General features: G+C 42.1%; 1 long non-coding RNA gene across 1 annotated transcript; it reads left to right on the plus strand.

Moving 5' to 3' along the window:
• The first annotated feature begins 2,516 nt into the window (after positions 1-2,516).
• Positions 2,517-8,579, plus strand: LOC123781293 (uncharacterized). Its single transcript, XR_015727451.1, has 3 exons — positions 2,517-3,132; positions 4,207-4,440; positions 5,163-8,579. It is a non-coding gene; the product is annotated as an uncharacterized LOC123781293 (long non-coding RNA).
• The last annotated feature ends 5,856 nt before the right edge of the window (positions 8,580-14,435 follow it).

The following is a 14,435-nucleotide window of genomic DNA, read 5'->3' on the forward strand; positions in this document are numbered from 1 at the left end:
ATCTTTAAATAAATCAGAGGTCTTATGACATTTCTAATATTTTATTAACAAAGTTTTGATTTGATTTATCTATTTAAAATAACTAGCAAGGTATTCTCTAAGTGCTGAGACATAAATTACAAACACGAAACCTTGATTTATGTTAATGGTGGATGATATGTGGGACATGGCAAGTTATCACGGATTTTACAATATTCCCCGAGTTGGGGGGTGGAATCATAGGAAAGTACTAGAATAAAGTGCTGCCGTAGGCTCCGTTTGTTGATATATAGACGATGGCTGTCTTCTGAGAAATGATATAGTCCTGATGATGTGAACTTGTACTTCTCTTCCAGGCACCTCCAGATTTTAGCGAAATCTGCTCAACATTTCCGCGTCCCTATGATGGATCAGAGGCATTCAGATCTCTGCAAAGACATCAGAGGAGGAACACAAAATGTGTCTGCGTTGGTAAATATGGGTTCTCTCCAATCTCTTACAGTATGTGAACATTTTCGTATTTCTCAAAGTACCTTCTATTTCCCCACCTCCTAGACCCTTAGGGACACCCACTGCCCAGAATTTCCAATCTGTGTCCATCCAAAGTAGGCCTTCTGTATTGTTTACCTGGGCTGCTGAGCATTTCCCGGGAGAAGCTGTCAGTTTTGCAGATCGGCACCAGGTCACACCTTCGTTCGCCAACCTCAAGAACTGTCATTGGCCTCATGCGCCGGCTCCTGTTCTTTGCCTGGCTGAGCTCTCCTCCGCCTTTGGGTCTCAGCCTGAACTTAAAGCTTCAGAGAAACCCACCCTGATCTCCCTATCTGATCAGACTCCCCCTTGGCCCGGTGTCCTATTCATTTCTTCCATGATGCTTTGCACTTTGTAATTCTTTATTTAGTCTCTGCCTGACTTACTGTTTGTCTCCACAACTCATTTCTTGTGCATGGGGACAGCATCTGTGTGATTAATGACTGTAATATAGCTCTTCCTGGCACACAGTAGACACTCAGAGAATTTTTGTATAAATGAATAAATTGTAAGATTGGGTTTGGAGAAAAAAGATTTTCTAATAACAAAAAAAAAAAGTTTAAAAAGCATCACTTTCAGTGAATATGGCCATAGCACAAGAGATATTCTTACAGATGTCCGGTTGCATATACGTGTCAAACAAACGTCTTGTGTATGGTTAAACAGACTCCTGTGTTCCGATTTCGGAACACATGGCAGTTGCTGAGCCTTTGTAAACAGTGGTTCTCAACCTCCTTTTGTCTGCAGGTGTGCACAGGCTGATGCTTTGCTAACGCGTCCTGGGTGAGCACGGCGGGCATTGTGCGTGGCCCACAGCCCTGCCTCTTCCTGCACTTCTTTCTCCCCCGCTCAAGAAAGCATTTGCAGGTGCAAGGGAGTGAGTGCGTGTGAGCGTAAGGCCATCAGAAGGATTACCTTGAATCTGTTCTCATTTACATTCAAAAGCAAAAGATAAACCAATTATAAATTTGGGGTTAAAAAAATAGTAATGAGTTACTTGCTGCATGTCTCACAAGTGATCAAGACACGTCAGTGTGTCGTGACCTGTGATTTTTGAATTGGTGGGTTTTTTTTAAGATTTTATTTATTTTTTTGAGAGAGAGCAGGAGAGAGAGAGAAAGCGTACAAGTAGGGGAGAAGGGCAGAGGGGGAGGGAGAAGCAGACTCCCTGCTGAGCAAGGAGCCGGATGTGGGGCTCAATCCCAGGACCCTGGGATCATGACCTGAGCCGAAGGCAGACGCTTAACCGACTGCGCCACCAGGCGCCCCTGAATTGGTGTTTTTGAAATTTATCTCACACCACTGGGGAGAATTTTATTGCTCATGTAACTTTGGGGGAAGAAGAAAATGCATGAGTTGAGAGTGCCACATAGCAAGCCCCGTAGGAGAGGAACTCATGGAAATAATAATTGCATTAACGTGTGCACCGTGACTTGTAAGGTATTGTCTCCGATGCCCTCCCTCGATGACTAATGTAAAATACTTATTACGTAAGTTGAACCCTGTGAATGCAGATATGAAACATCTTTAGCTAAAAATGCCGTTTCATATGATTCGAACTAATTAGTTTATTAATATTTTCTCTTGTTCATCAAAAATGCACTTGGAACTGAGCTATCAGCACTTGCGAAAATGAGAAAAAGCAGCATTAACAGTGGATTTTTTGGTGTCCCTTTACTGTCTTTTCTCAGTGCAAGTCAACTAATCAATGAATCTGTTGATCTTGGTTGCGCATCCGTAGCCAGCGCTGGTCTAAGTGCTATCGGGGGACACAGAGGAGCCCGGGATAGCACTGGCCATAGAAAGTTATAGTCCAGATGGAAGAACAAGATACATTTGGAAAACAAAACATTTTATACACGCTAAATTACGCAGTCCTAACAAATAAAGAAGAGTGGCTTGTCTGTCACTGTTGTTCCTCTTGTCTTGCTATATATATATATATATATATATATATATATTTTAAAGGCTTTTTATTTCAAAAGATAATTTTATATTTAGAAAAGAATTGCAATGATAGTACAGAGATGTACTCAGCTTTCCATAGTGTTAACATCTTACGTAATGGTGGTACAATTATCGAAGTGAGATATCGCCACTGGTACATTACTATTCACCAAGGTACAGACTTGACTGAGATTTCACAAGTTTTTCCATTAATATGCTTTTTCTGTTCCAGGATCCAATCTGCTGACAATACCACATTACATTTAGCATATATGTATTTTAATAATGATACTATATAAAAGGAAGAAGAAAAGCATTTTACCCATACTCGGATATCGTTGCTGTTAGTATTTTGGTATATTTCTAAGTGACGTGCACACATAAACACACACCACACACGTCAGGATCAAGCCGCATACCTGTTTTTGTACTCTATTTCTGTAATTTAACAAATTATAAATATTACCCTGTTATTAGTGTTTGAAAATACGTTCAACGTGTGTATAATTTTTACCGTACGGATATGATAACAAAAGCTGTGTTCAGATTACCAGGTTATTGACTGCTTGTGTCCATTTTCCCTCTTGCAGATGTCACTGTGATGATTTTCAGTGCACATGAGCTCTAGGCAGCTTTCATATTTCTGCAGGTTGATGACAAGGAAGAATATATAAGGTGAAGATCTATGGATTTTCCCCTTTTATTATTTTTTTACTGAGACATCTTTTCTTGTATTTTTAAATTCAAGAGCAACACATTTAAACTATACTGGAATCTCTCAAATTGAAAATGAAAATCTTCTCCTACTCTGGTAGACTTACTTCCCTGAGGAAAAGAAAGTATCGGGAGGTCTCTGGCCTTAGCTTGAACCTGTGCTCCTGAAATTATAAGGGGCGTTTCCAGCAATGGTGTAAAAATGCAGCTTCAAACCTGAGCTTTTTCTAAGTGTGCAAAGTTCCCGTGGGTTCTCAGGAAGAATATCCTGGCCCCGTTACCTTTTGATTTGTGGCCAAGGGTGCCATTCCTTGGACGTGTCCTGTAGGGGTGGATGGCCATTTTTATTTTCAGGATCTTGCTGCTTGCTTGTTACCGAGGAGTCAGTTTCATGACTAGGTAATAGAGAGCAACACCGGGAAAAAAGGATCCCCTGATTGCTCCTGCCTTTTAGAATAGATCATTTATCTGTTCCGAAGACACTAAGGCCTGCAGGGGTGAGGCCCGGAGCTGCCTTGCGTTGGCACTGTTGTTGGCCATGAGAGAATCAGGGGAGCATCCTGGGTCCCCGGCTCCTAAAGCCACTAGCCAGTGGCTGGACACTGGGGCACACTGTCGATGTTAGGGCTGACCACAGGCGGGGAACAGAGCCTGGGTAACGAACGTGACAGAGTGTGGCCTCTGAAGTTAGACAGGCCTGGGCTCAGGTTGGTCTTGTCCAGTGCCTACTAAGGATTCTTTGGCAAGTAACTGAGCCCCTCTGAACCTGAGCTTCTCCACTGTAAAGATGAGATTGTTATACAGGCTGTTAGATAATTTGAAGAATATGTGAAAATGGTTGGTACCGTGCACCTGGAGTGTAGTGTGCCATCAAATGAAAGTTTGTTAAATGAAGGGAAATGAAGGGATGGAGGAATGACCCATGGAGCCAGTTCAACACCCTATTTTTAAAATAGGGGTGTGGACATTTGTGATTGAAAATATAAGAAATATCAATGCCACGAGTTAAATGTCAATTTCATTTCTTCCCCACAGTTGCAGAAAACAGAAACCAACTCCAGCTAGCTAACATGAAAGGAATTTATTGATGGGACAGTCGGGTCCTGAAATCTGAGAGTTTAAATAATCAGCATTTGAATGGGCCAGATCCAGGCAACTCCAGGGACCTCAGAAAAAGAAAACCATGGACCTTTTTTCTAGAACACTGACATCCGTATTTCTCATTTTGAGTGACCTGCAGTGCCAGATGGACCAGCTCTGGCCAGGAAGGTAGGGTTGTGTGGTTTACACATGTTTGCTAGAGGCCCCTCCTCTGTATCAGGGCCAGCAAGGCAAGGGGAGTATTGGGAGCTAAGACATTTTTAAGGCTTTAATGAGGTGTCATTGTCATATAATAAACTATACATATTTAGAATGAACAAACATACATTTTGATATATATATAATTATATATAATTATGTTTATGTTATATATATATTAATCTGGAAAACTGTAACTGTGATGAAAATAATGAATATATCCATCACCCTGGAAAGTTTTTTTGTGCTCCTTTGTATTTCTTCCCTCCTCCCTCTCCATGCCCCTCTACCTGTTCCCAGGCAATCACTGATCTGCCTCTTTCACTATAGATTAATTTGCATTTTCTAGAATTGTGTGTAAATGGGATCTTATAATAGATACTATTTCCTGTCTGGCTTTTTTCACTTGGCATAGTTATTTTGAGATTTATTCATGTTGTAGCGTGTATCAGGACGTCACTCCTTTTTACGGGCGTGTAATAGTCCATGGTACGGCTGTACCACAGTCTGTTTCTCCTTTCACTTCTTCATGGACTTTTAGGTTGCTTCTGGTTTGGGGCTACTGCCAATAAACCTGCTATGAAACTTCATGCACAAGTCTTTGCTTAGACTATATTTTCATTTTTCTTGGGTAAAACCCTAGGACTAGAATGGCTGGGTCATATTGTAGGTGTATATTTAATGTTTTTCAGAACTGGCCAAGCAGGTTTCCAAAGTGATTGTAACGTTTTACATTCCCACCGGCGATGTATGAGAGTTCCAATTGTTTCATATCCTCACCTCCACCTGGTATGTATCCAGAATTTATTTTTAGAAAATTCTCAAAACTTAATATTAAGAAGACCAACAACCTGATTTTTAAAAATGAGTAAAAGATTTCTATAGATAATTTGCCAAAGAAGATATACAGTGGCAAATAAGCACATGAAAAAATATTCAACATCATTAGAATAAAAGTGCAATGGCATGCTTATTCAAATAGCTAACATTAAAAGGAAGCTAATATTTTTACATTATTATGATGTCCATTTTATAGATGAGAAAACTGAGGCTCTCAAAATGAAGTGACTTGACCAAAGTTGACCAGCTATGAAGTGGTTAGAAGTTGAATTTGAACCTGGGTCTGCTTAGCCCTGCTTAATCTTTTTTTTTTTTTTTTTAAGATTTTTATTTATTTATTTGAGACAGAGATAGAGAGAGCACAAACAGGGGGAAGGGCAGAGGGAGAGGGACAAGCAGACTCCCTGCTGAGCTTGGAGCCAAAAGTAGGGATTGATCCCAGGACCCTCAGATCAAGACCTGAGCCAAAGTCAGACACTCCACCCCTGCTTAATCTTGATGCTATGCCAGCAGTAGTCCTTTGAAGTAGGCTTCACAAGCAAGATTGAAAACAGGGAAACTCACTTATTACTCAGGAATGCATCCCTTTCTTCTCCCAATGAGACAGGCTATCACCATTCACAGGGGACATTATGCAACTTCAAGTTTTGGTGTTTGTTTTGGCTAAAGGACAAATTTGGTTTTCCAACGTCCAGCTTTGTCTAGATGCTTCTGAGAGAAGTATTCAAAGTGTCGAATGCCCACCAAAGCTTCGTTGGTCCAACAAATAGGTCTGTTTAACCACAATCACTACAAATAGGAGGGTTTTTTTGGCTCAGACAGATCTTCATTTGAATCACACATCTACTGTTTCTTAACCATGTGTGATCTTGGACAAATTATAGCACTTTGAGTTTGACATCTTTGTCCGTAGACTGGGCATGATACTGACCATACAGAGTTTTAAGGGTTAGAGGAGCCAATGTATATGTAGAGTTTACCACAATGTCCTACACTTAATAGATCCCCAAACACTGTTACCACATCACAGATAATAATATATAACCACTCTCATAATAGGTGTGTCAACCTTCTCACTCACTATGAAACCGAAATAAAACCCATCCCTAGCCGATGTCTTGCATTTCTCTGGGGACTCGCTCCTTCCTTTGGGAAATGCTAACCCACCAACAGACGGTGGCATTTAATTCTATAGGAATTACTAAGCCAGTGAAACATGTATCCTTTAGTTGTAAATTTATCCTTTAGGTAGAAATATTCTCTGAAGGGAGTATCTGTGGTTGCTGTTGGACCCCATCAGCTGAGTCCCCGCATGGCGTTTTTAGAGTTCAGTGATCAGATTCGCGGGAATCACATGGTGTAAAGAAATCAGAGTCCGTGTAATCAAGCTCTGCAGAACCCTGTTCCTCACGCTGAGGTGACCGAAGGCCCACTGCAGTGGCGCGTGGCTGACACACCTTATGGGGGCCTTGAGCTCTGCAGACTTCCTTCACCCTTTCCCTGCTCTCCCGCCCCCTGCTCTCTCTCCAGGCCCCTGGAAGTGCTGCTTCAGCCACCGATGACCTGTTTTCCTCCATCCTCTTATTTTGTTTCTGAAATACAGTCAGTGTTTTCAGCCGGTACGTGGGGACTCTAGTGAACTTCCTCTAAGCACTCGGATGTAAGATTATGAGGAGAGACAAGCCAGTTTCTCTACTGGATGCCTCCAGCAACTTCCTCACAGGTAGTCCAGTAACGAGCTGGCCCCGCAGAGAGAGCCAGAGGGTTGCAGGAGACGCCGCCGAGGATGGCATGTTGTTCACACTGGCGAGGCCGGGCTTTGTGTTCAGAGCAGCTGGGCCAGGTGATCTCTGTCACCTCCCAGCTATTACTGAACGATGAGATGGCAGAGCACTGGGGGGGGGGGGTGTCTTTCTCCTAGTAACAAATTGTCTCCAGCTGTGCCAGTTGAAGCAGGGCACTTAGCTGAAATCTCGGGATGGCCAGAGACTAGGGGACTGCCTCTAACCTGGTCCTTGAGCCCACATGTTGACATTTTCATCGTTATGTGTCATTATGGTGTTTGACCCTATCTCTTTTGCAACAGAAAAATACTACCTTTTTTTTTTCATAATTTGACTTAAAAACAAGCACATAACACTTCAGAGTGGAGATACCTAAATTCAACCCCACGGCCTGCGAGAGGCTCATAACTCATCTGATGGATCCATTTATTCCTTTTTTTTTTAAATTGTGGTAACCATTTTTAAATATATGGTTCAGTGGTATCTAGGACATTCATACTGTTGTGCAACCATCACCACCATCCATCTCCAGAATTATTTTGTCGTCTTGCAAAACCGAGACTCTATACCCACTAAAGAATAACTCCCCATTCCCTCTCCTCATCCCCTGGCAACCACCATTTTACTTTCTGCATCTATAAATTTGACTATACTAGATAGCTCATGTCTATGGAATCATACAGTATTTGCCTCTTTGTTCATTCATTCTTTGATAGAATGGTAAGTTAGTCAGAAGATGTTCTAGAATCCTTAGTAAGGATATCCATGTGGAGGGCTGCCTGGCTGGCTCAGTCAGTGGAGCATGTGACTCTTAATCTCAGGGCCATGAGTTTGAGCCCCACACTGGGTGTAGAGATTACTTAAAAAATAAAATCGTTATTTAAAAAAAAGGGAAATCCATGTAGAAGGTTGGGCGAATCCTACTATTTACCTTGATACCATGAAACACTTGTGTATCTGTTTTTCTTCCTCCTGATTCCAAGTCACAAATCAAACCTCTGACTGTGATATGGCTTCTTACAGTAGATACAGTTAGTTGCCCCCCAAGCGTCCATCCCATCCCGTTTATACTGATTAGCATTGTATTGCTGTTTGGGTGGTATTACCATCCTTTAACTCCAGAGATCAACCGTAAACCAATTCTCATAAACCCATACTCTTTGTCACAGCGACTGACTCAGGGATGGACACTGACCTAGGCCTAAGTGATTAATTCATGGACGGGTGTTTACCTAAATTGGCCCAAAGTGAAGTCTAGGACCTTTTTTGATAGCTGGAGAGAGAAGCCATCCTTCTTTTACTGAAGTTGAACTGTGAAAATGTGCATCCATCTTATTCCTGCAAGCAGCCATTTTGTAGCCATAGGAAGTAATCCAAGGAGGGTGCCAATATGATGAAAAATAGAACCAATAGATGGAAAGGAATTTAATCCTTGGTGAGAGCCTCAAACTGCTGGATCAGGCCTTACCTGGAACACTTCCTACCACAGTCAAAAGTTCTTGGATCAATAAATTCTCTTTATTGTTTAACCAAATTCGAATTGAGTTTTCTATTACTTGGGTTTTTTTTTTCTTTTTTGGGGGGCATGGAGAGAGCACTCGAGTTGGGAGTGGGGGAGAGGCAGAGAGAGGGAGAGAGAGAATCCTAAGCAGGCTCCACACCCAGCATGGAGCCCCGTGCAAGCCTCAGTCTCATGACCCTGAGATCATGACCCGAGCTGAAACCAAGAGTAGGGTTCTCAACCAACTCAACCACCCAGGTGCCCCACTATTACTTGTTTTTAGGTACATTTTAATAGTTTATTCATAAAGATCTCTGTACAGAGTCAGAAAACAATGATTGAATGGATCTTATACATTTCCTTTGATACTAATTTCTCATTGTGAAAAAATTAATTAGCATTTCAGTTTAATATATTATTTGCCTTAGCTTGTTTCCGGCAAGATGTGGATTCATTCTCAGGATCCTGACAAATTTTAATTTCTGGATTTGTCCTGCGAGGGACCACAGTAATACAGTCAAGGTAAGGAATATTATATTAATAGGTATCGAGAAGACCTTGGTGAACATGCATGGTCTGCCTCAAAAGCTCTCCTTAACTTGAGCTTCTGTTTCGTCTCTTTGAATTTCTGTGGCCATTGGAAATTCTTCTGAATATCAGTGATTGCTCTAAATTAGTAGCCAATGCTAGCTGCCCTGTTGGCTACCTGGTCTCTGACAGTTGGCCTTCCAATCCTGGGAGCCTCTCACCTTAGGTCCTGTCGCATTCTCTGCTTAGCAGAGGGTAGCCAAGTCTTTCTACAAAGGTGTGAGCCCTTTGCATGTGACCATGATGGATGTGATAACATCTAGCACAGCGCCTGGTATATAGTGCATTGACTCTGACTCTGAGGGGCCCCTCTACTTCTGTCATTGGTAACCCTGATAAGGTTGGAAGATACCAAGTTCAGTGAAGTTTCAGACTTTTTCCCCATCTTGTTAGACACTCTTCCCAGTTATCTAGAGGTACGAGATGAGAATTTTTTTTATGGGAAATTGTGTCTTCTCAGTGTTTCCCTCCTTCCTACTTCCGTTAAGGAGATCTGTGCATCATTTCTTCTTTTGCTGGCCTTGGGTAAAAACACATTACACACAGAATAGAAACAACACATTAACAGTAGGGTCATTTCCACATGGTATGCTTGTGAAGCATTTCTTTCTAACAGGATTCAAGATAAAAAAAAAAAGCTAATGAAAGACTGCAATTTATACAGAAAATCTGAGTGTTTATTGCTCTTAATTTTACTTTAGAAGTTGAGGACTCCTTGAATGAAGGGAAAGTTGTGAATAAAATTCTGTTCAGCCTTCCTTTAGAAATGTCCATGGACACATACTCCATCAGTTGTGGCTAAATGCAGAGCTATTCACCCTGTCAGTATCAAGACAAGATGCACTTGGAATTCCGGTCCATAAACATTTAAATGTGGTCACTCTAAACCTAGTGTGGCCCTGACTTGTATTTTCTCATTTCCAGTGACGGGACCATTTTTTAACAGAGCAAGCTGTGTGAACTGGTTGAATGGAGTGCCATGAAGGTCTTTAATAAATTATAGGTGGATTTATGGGTTCTGCTCAGGGCCAAGGTAGGTTGGCCGAGTTGAAATGAAATGGGACATATTCATCCAGAAGGTCCAGTGGGTCCTCGCTGTTAGAGAAAAAAGATTCATGAATGGATGCTATGTTTTTCACCTCATAGCCTTCCTATTCTACATGGACAATTGTCTCTAGGATTGAATAATCCCATCACATGAATGTGACACATTGTCTAGTTGGTTACTTAGGACAGTTTCTTCAGAGTAACCCAACTTACCTTCTGTAAAGTCATAGGAGTGAGCAATCTCTCAAAACCAGCCCCACGGTGAGAAGAGGAAAGCATCAAAGCAATCCGAGATGGATGGGCCTCGTTTGTATTCTTACCATCTCTAAGAACAGATATGTCACAACCTCTCTTGTGACTAGTGTTTCCCAGCGTGGATTACATTTCCTAACTCCCGTGCATTGTTGAGGAGGAAGAGATGACCGTAGGTGACAGGAGAGAGCTTCTGCTGAGCTCACCGCTTGTAGGGATGTTGTTGGCTTTGTCAGTCCAGTGTGACTTTCCATACCCATTTATAAGTGAACCTCCTGTGAACTGCGCTCCTGAGAAAAGTGTGAAGATGAGAAGTAGCGAGATTCTACATTAGACAGCAGTGTTTCCCTAACCCGGGGCCAAAGTGTTGGCAGGAGTTGTGATGTTTGGAAATTATTGCTGAAATAACTGGGATTCTTGAAGGAATGTTCAGGAATCCTGAAGATCATGTATGTTAAACATGCATATTGGAAGGGAGAGAGTTGCTCTACGTGGACCTCATTCCTACCTGAGCAACAGGATGTGCATCGTGCCTCCCCTTTCCTTGACGTGAGTTTCTCTTCAGCTTTCTCTTTGGGATGGTTGAGAATAAACATGGCTGTTTGCTGTCTGTCTTCATTGAAATTGTGTGGTCATTTTATGCTGCTCAGGCTAGCGATCTAGCTAGTGCCATCGTTGGGCTAATGACTAATGTTTCTGAAGCAAAACAAGGACAATTACATCTCAAAGAAAATTTTCTTCCCTTATTTTCCTCTTTTAGAAGATCACTGGGATGGCTAGAATTTATATGTTTGCATGAGCTCCTGGTATCGAGATAGTGCAAAGGACAAGGGAAGAGTATAGAAGGGAAGATAATGAGCAAACTCCTCTTTGTTGGCAAAAAATAATATTTGCTGTTTTTCTGCCTCCAAAGTTTTCTATAATGTTTCCATTGACCTAGAAGCTGGAGTGCTTTCTGGTAGGTTTCTGTGAAGGTCCTACTCTATGGAGAAAGGCCAACAAAAGAGCATATCCCAATGCAGGGGATGGAACTGTCTCTCTTTGCTCTAGAATCAAGTTGTAAAACGGGTCTGGACATTTGTCAGGGGGTGTCAACACTGGAAGCATGGGCATGTAAGAAAGAAATGGAATTAGTGGTCAAAGCACATCGATATTGTTAGGATCTTGCTACACTTTGCCAGTTTGTGCCCAAGAGAGGTTATACCAGTTTATCCACACTCTAGCTGTGTCAGAGAACGCTCACCAACAGTATTGTTCCCTTTCACATCTTTACGAATGTGATAGGCTGAAAAAGACATTGAGCCAGACTCAAAAGACAGCTTACTGTATGGTTCTATTTCCGTGACATCCCAGGGAAGGAAAAACTATCAGGGAAAAAAGTTGGATTGGGGTTTGGTGTGAGGAGGATTGACAGGAGAGAGATCTGAGGGAATTTCTTGGGGGGTGATGGAAATGCTCTATATCTCGATTTTGCTGGTGCTTTCAATGACTCTATATATTTGTCAAAACTCACTGAACTGTACACTTGAAAAGGGTGAATTTTACTGTACATAAATTATACTTTAATAAACCTGACTTTTAAAAAATGACATTGCCTTGTGGTTTTAAGTCACAGTTCTTTTGCTTTGCAGTGAAATTGAACAGCTTTATATTTATTTGCCATTTATATTCCTTCTTTGGAGAATTGTCTTTTCATCCCATTGCAGAATTGTCTATGGAGTCTGAGCCTTTTTTCTATTAATCGGGGTGATCTTTTAATATTGTCTGTCAAACTTGTTAAAAATATCTTTTTAAATTTCTTTGCACTTTATTTGTGAATATTTTACATCTTTATTTGTTCTAGCCAAATTTATTGACTTTTACTCTAATGGTTGCTTTACTTTTTTTAGAAGAACTTCCTGATAGAAACCTCTGGAACACTGAAATGTCTCAGTACATGCTACTTCAGTTTCTCTTGGGAGTTCACCAGGTAGGCTGTGGGTAGGCTTTTCAAATTTAAAAACAAAAACAAAAACAAAAAACAAGCCCTCTGCGTCAGCATAGTTGTTGACCTCCCAGCTCACCGGGCTCATGGCTCATCCTTTCTTCTTGTTCCTCGGGGTCCACTGGGCTGAGAGCCGAGCCACACCCTGGCCTTACTGACTCGATCTCTTCCCACAGAGGCAGCAGCCAACAGCAGTTTAGACCCGGCGCCCCACCACGAGGTGATTTATAGCAATAGAAATCGACGAAAGCCTCAATCGATCGAAAACCTCATGTAACATTTCCCTCTGCTCTCCAGTTTGTGGAAGTTCTGTTTTGTCCTGATTTGCTCCATAATGACATTTGGGGGAAAAATATGACCTCACTTGTACCTTTCAGTAATCAATTAATTAATTAATTAAAATATTCTGTTTATTTATTTTAGAGAAAGAGAGAGAGAAAGTGAGTGAGCAGGGGGAGGAGCTGTGGGAGAGGGAGAGAATCTCCATCAGACTATGCTCAGAGCAGAGCCGGACACGGGGCTCGATCCCAAGATGCTGAGATCAGGACCTGAACTGAAACAGAGATTTGGATGCTTAACTGGCTGCATCACCCTCAGTAATTATTTGCTGAGTGCTTACCATGTGCCTGGAGCGTGGCCTACAGTGGCGGGTGAGGTGGACGAGTTTTTGTCCTCATAACACTTACAGGCTGGTTATGCCAAGAGTCAATGAATAAGTATAAAATTGTGACATAAGATCATTGGAAATTATGATAAATGCTGTGACAGGAACAAAGAGGATGTTTCCTCCTGTCAAAGTGGGGGTGCAGAGAGTGGCAGGGACCCCCCGTTGTCTCACTCCAATCTAAAAAGTTTTATTTGGCCCCAAACTTCCTACAAATTTTCACTTCTAGGAAGACTTCAGCAGAAGAAAAAATGTTTGCAAAACCAGTGCCCTTGGGATTGTAAACAAATGGGAGAAGCTGAGTGAGCTCGGGCAAGGCCATGTGTCTTCATCGTGCGTAATCCAGGTGACGTTACCTGTCCTGGGGGTTGCTGTGAGAATTGGCAAAACGAGATGTCTAAGAGGCCGAAGGGATGCTGGCTGAAGACTCTGGAGGCAGACAAGTGGGGTTCACATCCTGGCTCCTCCATGTAATAGCTACTGTTGTCTCGGGGGAGTTCTTTATCCTCCCTGTGCCTCAGTTTTCTCATGTAGCGAATGGGGTAGTAATAGCGTCTACCTCTTACGGTTGATCTGAGAATTAAATGAGAGAGAAGATATGTGGCTTTTGCAATAGTGCTTGGTGTGTGGAAAGTGTTTGGTCAAAGCTAGCTTCTGCCATTGCCATCGTATCATCACTGGGTTCAGGTCCTACATAAGAATGAACAAATCTCTCATGTACAATAACCATGTAGTTAGATCACTCTGGAACAGCCAAGCCCTGGGACTGTGAGCAATAGATACATGGAATAAAGAGAAACGTAAGCGTCACATTTCTGTGGCTGTAGACTCTGTGTGAAAGGGGTCAGGGATCTCATCTCAGTTCCAACCCCATTTCCCTTTCCCCGCTTTACTGAGGAAATGACCTTGAAGGAGGAGCGACTGCGCTCTGAGTAGATAGAACAGCTTTGGCTACGGCCCAGCTCCACCACCCAGGCACAGAGGAGAGCTCTCTGATGTCTCTTGAATGATTTAGCTTTATTGGCTATTGTCTCTCTCTCCAAATTGCCTTCAGGATGAATGTCATGGCCAGAGCCCATAGAGGACATCAGCTTCCCAAGGAGCTCACGGGATGCGGATATTCTCTCCGTTTATGAAACAGCCTTCAAATTGACCATTAGTGGAGGCTGTATTTTGCACCTTACGAAGAGGAAATTGCAGCGCATTAGAAGTTCTGCACTGTGGCTTAGGCAGTGCATTAGAGGCGGGATACAGGCTGGGGTGCTTTCCTACTGGGCATAATACCCAATTTATTTTCATTTACAT

Source organism: Ursus americanus, chromosome 18, assembly GCF_024610735.1.
Source record: "Ursus americanus isolate L20-20 chromosome 18, mUrsAme1.1.p, whole genome shotgun sequence".
Lineage (NCBI taxonomy): Eukaryota > Metazoa > Chordata > Mammalia > Carnivora > Ursidae > Ursus > Ursus americanus.